The 8,982-nt window shown below is 36.4% G+C and overlaps 1 pseudogene across 1 annotated transcript; it reads left to right on the top strand.

Annotated features, from left to right (window-relative positions):
* The first annotated feature begins 2,680 nt into the window (after window positions 1–2,680).
* Window positions 2,681–8,982, top strand: LOC132175535 (kinesin-like protein KIN-14J; annotated as a pseudogene). Its single transcript, XR_015911694.1, has 14 exons — window positions 2,681–2,803; window positions 3,536–3,628; window positions 3,705–3,734; window positions 4,544–4,885; window positions 4,961–5,042; window positions 5,138–5,233; window positions 5,315–5,494; window positions 5,622–5,749; window positions 5,815–5,993; window positions 6,141–6,305; window positions 6,414–6,657; window positions 6,789–6,952; window positions 7,964–8,281; window positions 8,382–8,982. The product of XR_015911694.1 is annotated as a kinesin-like protein KIN-14J (transcript).

Below are 8,982 nucleotides of genomic sequence, written 5' to 3'. Positions count from 1 at the left end.
TTACTCCTCTAGATTGATTGATTTCGTTTGGAAACTGCTAATATTCTTATTGGTTTTAACGAAGGCACTTGATCTTTTCAATGTGTTCATGGAAGTGACAATGGCAAAATTGTCATTTTACTTTACTTCTGTTTTTTTTTTAGCCCAAGGGTAAAGGCCAAGCTTTGATTGGTAGTATGTGGGATAAGTCAATTTGGCTGGACAAGGATTCACAACAATTATTTATTTGAATTACTAATAAATTTTAGACTATCTAATAATATATTTGAGCAAGTGGATTCCATATAGTCCTTTATTTATTTATTTTTTATTTGCTTTATTTATTTATTTTTATTTTTACCTTTGGGTTTCAATGGGGCTTCCGGGTGAAGTTTTGCACCCTTTGAAACCTAGCTTTGTGGATCTTTGAGTATGTGTAGCTTGCCACCACCTTCTCAAAACCTCCTTGCTCACTGCCTCGCCAGCTTCAATTATCCAAGCAAATTTTGATCTTGCTAGAATAGTTTCCTAGTACCCAATATTAAACACGAGAGCTTGTCGATGGGTGCTGGTGAGAGATAACTTCAATGCTTAAGTTAATGTATAATTTTTAGAATGAGAGTTGAAAGTAATAATAACATTAGAATCTCATCCATCTGGGCTCTGAATTAGGGGTGTTGATGATATTGCGGGATTGGATAAGTTGTTGGAGCAAATCTCCTGTTTCGCACACACTAACAAGATTAGGTCTATCGTAGAGGCTTTGAGTTTGCAAGCCCATCTTATGGTTTTAGGTGGGTTAGACTATCTTGTCGGCCCAATTCCCAACCGATCTAATATAATTACTAGTTAGATATCTGCAAAGCCAGGCTCAGAAGTTGTCATTGTGTTTTAAATTATGTTTGAAAAAAATTGAATATTTTTTTGGCTAAAAATATTATTCAACCAAAAACATTTTACGAGCCCTAGTATTGAAGGATCAAGATCGCATACAATTGCAAAAAATACTACATATTAAAAAGTTGACAAGTTATCAAAGCAATTAAAAAGAATTTTCCTCACAAAATGCTTCCTCTCCACTTTCGTAGACACCCCTTTTTTATTTTTTATTTTTTTATTTTTTTTTTATATATAAAATCAAAAGACAATTTTTAGTTCGAAGCTTTCTTACAACATAGAGAGCAAGAACGTGACAAAAATATACTAAATTCTTAACAAACTAGAATATACCACATTTTTTAATAGATGGTATTTTTCAAGTGTTTGATGCCTAAAAACTAGGGGTGCTCAAGTTGTTATTAGCAGCGGTTATTGGCTATAACCGCTAACCGCAACCGTCTTGGATGTTATCGATTTTTAATAACGGCAACCGCCTAGGCGGTTAGCGGTTATTTTATAACCAGCGGTTAGCAATTATTCAAACCAATAACTGGTGGTTTTATAACCGCTTTTTTTTTTTTTTTTTTTTTTTTTTTTTTTTTTAATATAAGTTTTCTTTAAATGTTTTGGGTTGTCAATGAGCTTATTTTTTGGGTTTAGTTTAATCATTTTGGGCCAAAATGTTCCCAAAAATATGGAACATTTTGGAAACATTTATTAATATAAAAAACATTTTGGGTGTTTTGTTATATATATATATAAAGGTAAGTGGTTAGCAGTTATAACCGCCTTGCCCTACCTTCTAAAACTGCCACCTAATGAAACAGAGGTTACTAGTTCGAATCCTCCTCCCTCTTTTTATGCGGACATGTCAAAAAAAAAAAAGAGGGCTAACCACAACCGCCCTAGGCGGTTAGTAGTTTTTAATAACCGACTACCAAAACGGTTAGTGGTTGTCCACCAAAATTACATAATTTAATAATATAATATTTATTTAAAATAGTAAGAGATCTTAATCCAATAAAAAAAACATAATAAAGTAAGAATATAAAATATTACAAGGCAGGCAATTTGCCTCTCTAGGTTTTTTTTTGTTTTCTAAAATGATTTGCCTCTCTAGTTGTTTTGCAATATATATACATGACAGAAATTAAAAGAGACATGAATGGAGCTACGTGTTAATCCAAGCTAGCTAAGCCCCCCCCTTGAGAAGGCTAAAATTAAATCTTGAATTGCCGGGATCCCAATAATGTCCAATCTCATCACCCTTCTTCAGTTTCCTCCTCCCCACAAAGTACCCTTTCCATCCTTCAATGAAGACGTAGCTCCCACTCATCCATCGTTTGAAGAGCAATTGATGTTCAGACATGGTGTCGCAGTCCCAGACGAAAACTCTCACCCCATTCGTTATGTTCTCAATGCGCTCTACATCCCAATGGGGTAAAATATGCCTCCTTACGCCGTTCGCCGCTAGCAGCAGCTTTGACAGATGCCCCAGATCGCTTGTCACAATCGTCTTCTTGATAGTTCAGGGATCATATTGGCCGAGCTTCAACTCCAATGAAACTCCGCTGCGCCTCTCTTCTTTTCTAAGTTCGCGGTAATCCGCAGGTTTCATTCTTTTGAATATTATTCCAGAAGCGCCGTTTTGATCAGTTGCTTTCCTCTTTTTGTTGACGCAAGAAGAATCGCAACCGACCTTCAACTCCAACGAGATCTCGGCGTCCATTAATTCACGTTGGCTCTCGGTGGTGATCATCACAATAAGTCGGTTACTAGCTTCCTAGCTTGGCGATCGTTAGGAGTCAAAAAATCGAACAAGATGGGTTCAGAAAAGGAGGAACTAATCTCGTTTGTTGTCATGTCGTTTGAAAAAAGCGATAGTTCCAGTGAAAGATCGCTGTTTTCGCAGTCGCCGATCGTCGGCTTCGGCTTCGCGGTTGCGGCAAAAAGCTCCATGCCCGACTAGGTTGGCGGGAAAGAAAGCGTTTGTGTTTATGTGTTTTTCTCGGAGGCTGTTGGTGTGAAGAGAAAGGTATGAGGGGGAGTGGGGCTTATATACACGGAGAGAGAGGGAGAGAGCCATTAGCAAGAAATCCCAATCCGAGATGGAAATGAATTTAGAACGCGCGTTGGAATCAGAAGAAATTACGCATTTTTTAATTCTTTTGTAGAGCCATCAGATGCTTTACTACATCATCTTGGAGAGCAAGGATGTTTTGGTGATTCTTCGGACGTGATCAATTCAAACAATTTGGATGTAAGCTCATTATTTTCCTTTATCCATATGATTGAAATTTGCTATTCTGCCGTTTCAATTGTAAGTTTGATGATTTTCTCAAGTTTTATTGCAATTCTTATTACAATTGCAATTCTTGAAAAGCAATTGTAACTCGATTGCTTTTCAACATAGTGAATAAGATTTTGGATGATAGCATGCAAGGAAAGCACGGAGATCTACCTAATGTATGGCAGTAAGAGGACACCTTACAGTAATAAGATTTTGGTGCTTTATAACTAAAGCATGCTCGAAGCCTTGAACTAATACATTGTTATGATTCTTTCTCTTTATTAAAAATTGTAAAATGCTATAGAGATTTTCTTTCTTCCAAAATTCAGAGATTATGGTTTTATACTGCTCATGAGTAATAAGCGTTCGTATGTTGCATTTTTGCAGAAAAGTAATCTTTATAAAGCTCGTGAGGAGAAGTATCAATAAAAAATAAGAGTACTTGAAACCATTGCAACGGAGAGTACAGAAGAAATTGAGGTACTCTTGGTTTCAGGTGTTTGCCTTTTGTTTTTGTTTCCCCCAAATGACTTTTAACTGTTCTTGTTTCCTATAGGTTGTTATGAAACAACTTCAGCAGCTAAAGGTGCTGCACTGTTCTTAGCCCTATCTTTATATTCAAATATAATGAAACATTGTTCTGTAATTCATCCAAGATTTTAATAGCTGTCTTATAGAATTAGCAATCCAAAGTTTCTCATAAGACTTCTTAACCTGCCTTTTATCTTATAATCACTAGTACATAATAGATATTATATGCATTTTAATTAATCCTTAAGTTTCTTTCCCTAATGAGCATTATTTAGCTGTGGCACTTATCTTGAAGAGAGCTAATATGACTTATTATAGTTAGCTGTACAAATTGATGATCACACATGCTAATGTTGTACTGTCCCGAGTGAAAAAACCGCAGTCCATTAGTTTCACTTTTCTGAAGGATGTAAGCATATTAATAGTTGTTATTAGTATGTCAATTTTATCTTTAGATAACGCACACAGTTATGTCTTGCACATTTGATTCATTATGTACGTGTATATATTACATACTCAATGAAGCACGGGTGATAATTAAAATCTTTGCTGCTTGGTTAAAGAAGCAGGTTCTGCCATATTTGTGGAATATGAAGAATCATTATGAATTTATGTTTCTTAACTTATATGATTCTTAAGTAGTATGTAAAAATGCTAATAAATATATTACATTGAAAAAGATGATAAAGCCAGCAAACTAAGAAAAATGTCGATGACACCAATTATATTTTTTAGTTTGTAAAACCAGAACCATTGCTGCAACAGGGTTCTCGGTAGTTATTTTTGCTAGTGAGTTTATTTTGCTCCTAATATACTTTTACGTGGCTCACAAAGTGAAAAATAAACTTTTATGTGATGTGGCAGATCGAGAAGGCCAAAATAGAAGATAAACAAAAACTTGAGGAGCAGGATGTGGTAAAATTAAGGGAAGAGAAGGATCATAGTGATATGGAGATTTTGGCTCTAAAACAAGAACTAGAAGTGGCCAAAAGGATACATGAAGATCATTGCTTGCAATTAGGAACAAATGCTAAGGAAGCTGTAATTGAGTTGGAGAAGAAGTTAAAAGAACTTGAGTGCCTTTTAGCAGATTCAAGGAAGAAGGTAGAAGAACTTGAGGCATTTTCTGAATCTAAATCACGGAGATGGAAAAAGAAACAGAGAATCTACAAGAGATATATAGATTGTCATTTTGGAAATTTGCAGGTTTGCCTTAATTCTCTTTTTCTTTATCTCATATCTTTTGGATATTGATCCTTTTAACATGGTTTTATTGTTTAGGAATTGGGGGTGGCTTTAGAGTCCATAAAACACAAAGTCTTGAAGACAAAAAGAAGTTATGCGGAGGAATTCTTTTACTTGGGTAGGATTGATTATTTAAAGTTAGTTTACATCCTGCTTAATGTTGTGCATTTATCTTTGTCTGGAATTTTTTCTTAAGTATGCTCTCTTAAACAGCATTGAAGCTTAAAGGACTGGCAGATGCTGCTGAAAATTATCATACGGTTCTAGAAGAGAACCGTAGGTTGTATAATGAGGTTCAGGACTTGAAAGGTACATCTTAGTCTTGCTTGGTTGTTGCTTGAGTTTGTCAGTTCTTAGTTTCACTCTATTCTTTTGCCCTCCCTTGTGCAGGAAATATTAAAGTGTATTGTCGCATAAGACCATTCCTTCCAGGACAAAGTAAGAAGCAGACCATCATCGAATATTTTGGTGAAAATGGTGAATTAGTTATTGGGAATCCCTCTAAGCAAGGAAAAGAGACCCGTAGGTTGTTCAAGTTTAACAAGGTTTTTGGTCCAACATCTACTCAAGGTATTGATTTCCAAATGAATGATGTTTATTTATTTTGTGACACCTTTCTTCTAACTACTACATTCCTTTATTAGTGAAAAAATTCTTACATTCTAATTGTTATTTATTTTGAATTATATGCTGATAGAGGAGGTATTTATGGATACCCAACCATTAATCTGCTCTGTTCTTGATGGATACAATGTCTGCATATTTACTTATGGTCAAACTGGCTCAGGAAAGACCTATACAAATGGTATGCAAATCTTTCATATTGTAGCAGTTTTAATTTTTCCATGATTTAGGATTGCTCCTTACAGCTTTTATTGTGTTTCTTCTAGAGTGGGCCTAGTGTATCATCAGAAGAGGACTGGGGGGTCAACTATCACGCATTAAATGATCTTTTCCTAATTTCTCAAAGCAGGAAAAGCTCCATTGCATGTGAAGTTGCTGTTCAAATGGTTGAGACATATAATGAACAAGTTCGTGATCTTCTTTCAAGTGATGGTCCTCAAAAAAGATATCCTTTATTTTTTTATTTTTATTTTTTTCTGTCTTTCATTTTTACTTTTCGACTTGATTGTAAGTTGAACTCCATCTGGTCATTTAATTACAAGAAGTACTCGTCTTTTAATGGAAAAGTTTTTGTTTCCTTTGACTTGCACACGCTTGGGATTTGGAACACCACCCAACCGAATGGGTTAGCTGTCCCTGATGCAAGCATGCACCCTGTTGAATCAACCACAGATGTCTTGGAGTTGATGAATATTGGTTTGATGAATAGGGCAGTCGGTGCCACAGCCCTGACTGAAAGAAGTAGCAGATCCCGTGGGTTGTACTCTCAGTACCAACTTCTTCTGTCAACCACTTTACATGTTAGATTTTTCTTTTTCTTTTTTTATAATTTATTTATTGTTTCTTATTCAATCATATCTTGCAGTGTTCTCACTGTTCATGTTCAAGGCATAGACTTGGAGACAGATGCCATCTTGTGTGGCAGTCTACATTTCGTAGATCTTGCTGGAAGTGAGAGTTGAAGCAACTGGGGATAGGCTTAGGGAGGCACAACATATAAACAAATCACTATCAGCCGCTTGGAGATGTAATTTTTGCTCTAGCGCAGAAGAGTCCACATTTACCATACAGAAATAGCAAATTAACTCATGTACTTCAGAGTTCTTTAGGTTACCTGTCTTATTCTTGGTCTTTGACTATGGTAATAAGATATGACTTTCAGAGTTTGATACTGTAGTTTTGAGTTTCTTTTATTCATGACTTGTTTTATCTTTATTTTTTGTTCCTCTCCAAATTGTAGGTGGTCAAGCTAAAACCCTTATGTTTGTTCAGCTTAATCCGGATATAGATTCTTACTCTGAAACCATAAGTACCTTGAAGTTTGCAGAGAGGGTTTCTGGTGTAGAGTTAGGTGCTGTACAGAGCAACAAAGAGGGAAGAGATGTTAGAGAACTTATGGAACAGGTCCAATCTTTTATTCTTCTTAACATAACATGCTTTCTTAGAGATCTTGCTTTTAACATACAAAGCAGATGTTTCAGAGTGCTTTCTTGTATTCCTCTTAATGGCTATTGTTTGGAGATTTTTTTTGATATGTTACTCTCTCTAAACTATTAACTAAATATTTCACAAGGTTATTCGCCATGTTGTTATACTACAGAAATGGACAGATTCATTTGTAGAATCCCCAACAATCCTATGAAATCAATGGTTTACCAATTAGGAATGATTTTTATATTTGGAAAAGAGGGTTGGCTGGTATGATATCAATATTGTTTGGAATGCAATTCCTTCCTTTCTAATTTGGTGCATTTGGAGAGAAAGGATGCCCAAAGCTAAATACAAAGGACTTGTTTTCTTAAATCCCCATTTGAGTGGATCTTTGACACTGCCCTTTTCCACATCTTTAGCTATTCAGATTTTTGGTCACTTTTTTCTTGTTCTTAATTTTCCACATTGAATTTTTTCTCTCCGACTAGGAAGCGCCCATGAAATATGCCCTAAGTTTAGCTGCGGTATCGTTCACATCCCAGTTTCATTTGCAAAATCATTTGCAGCATCCACTTTACAGAATTCTGTATTGTTAGCTTGATAGGATCTGATTCAGGGTCTCTTGACTTCTTATGCTCTAGATAGAGCTTAGCTGGTTAAGGTGGCAGGTCCTTGCTCCTTGCAGCCTGTTCCATAAGAGCCATTTTGCTTGAAAGAAATTTTCTTTGGAAGCCATCATAAATATTATTTCTTTCCCACCAATATTACAGCCTACCATGTTTGACAGTTGTTTCCCCACCCATATTCTGCCCCTAACATTTTTTGTCAGGTTTAGGGAATAAAAGGTGTGAGAAATTATTGGAGGGAAACACCTTGGGTCTTAGCTGATTACTTCACATAATATTTAACAAGGAAGATTTTTTATTCCCTTTATTTTTATTTTTATTTTTATTTTGTTTGTCCGATTTCCTTTTTATCTTCCAGGTGGCATCTCTCAAGGAAATAGTTGCAAAGAAAGATGAGGAGATTGAGCACTTGCAGCTTCTCAAGGTCAATCTTATCTGGAGGGAACGTAGGCCAGCATTTTACTGAAGACATTGAGCTCTTGGGCTTTGGGGATGCAGATTCTGAGGAAGGATTAAGTGATATCTCTGACGGTGGTCTTTCAATGGGAACAGAAACTGATGGCTCAATAGGCTGTGTTGTGGAGTACACTCTTTTTCCTGAAGTTGCAAAACCAGCTGAAAACATAGTTCCCGAGCGCACACCAGCTGAGAAGCCACCAATTCAGAACTCAGAGAAGTGAGTCTTTCTCATTTTCATGATGTTCCAATTGAGGTGCATTATTCTTATTGCTGGAGAACTGGCTGGTATTAATCTGATACCTTTCTTGCCCAACTAGATGGCTAACAAAGAATTTGGCATGTGCTTCTTCCAAGAGAAATGTTACAAATTACATTTTTATCTTACAAAACGACGACAAGACAACAGACGATATTACTTCCTCCTTTTTTGAACCCATCTTGTTCAATTTTATGACTCTAGAGAACGATCGCCAAGCTGATAACCGACTTATTGTGATGATCACCACCGAGAGCCAACGTGAATTAATGGACGCCAAGATCTCGTTGGAGTTGAAGGTCGTTTGCGATTCTTATTGCGCCAACAAAAAGAGGAAAGCAACTGAAAACAGCGCTTGTGGAATAATACTCAAAAGAATGAAATCCGCGGATTACCGCGAACTTAGAAAGAAGAGAGGTGCAGCAGTGTTTCATTGGAGTTGAAGCTCGGCCAATATAATCCCTGGGCTATCAAGAAGACGATTGTGACAAGCGATCTGGGGCATTTGTTGAAGTTGCTGCTGGCGGAGGACAGCATAGGGAGGCATATTTTACCCCATTGGGATGCAGAGTCATTGAGAACATAAAGAATGAGGTGAGAGTTTTCGTTTGGGATTGTGACACCATGTCTGAATATCAATTGCTCTTCAACCGATGGACGAG

The sequence above is a fragment of the Corylus avellana genome, chromosome 3, assembly GCF_965113065.1.
Source record: "Corylus avellana chromosome 3, dhCorAvel1.hap1.2, whole genome shotgun sequence".
Classification (NCBI taxonomy): domain Eukaryota; kingdom Viridiplantae; phylum Streptophyta; class Magnoliopsida; order Fagales; family Betulaceae; genus Corylus; species Corylus avellana.
The sequence above is the reverse complement of the archived record's forward strand: the minus strand, read 5'-3'. Positions and strand labels throughout refer to the sequence as shown.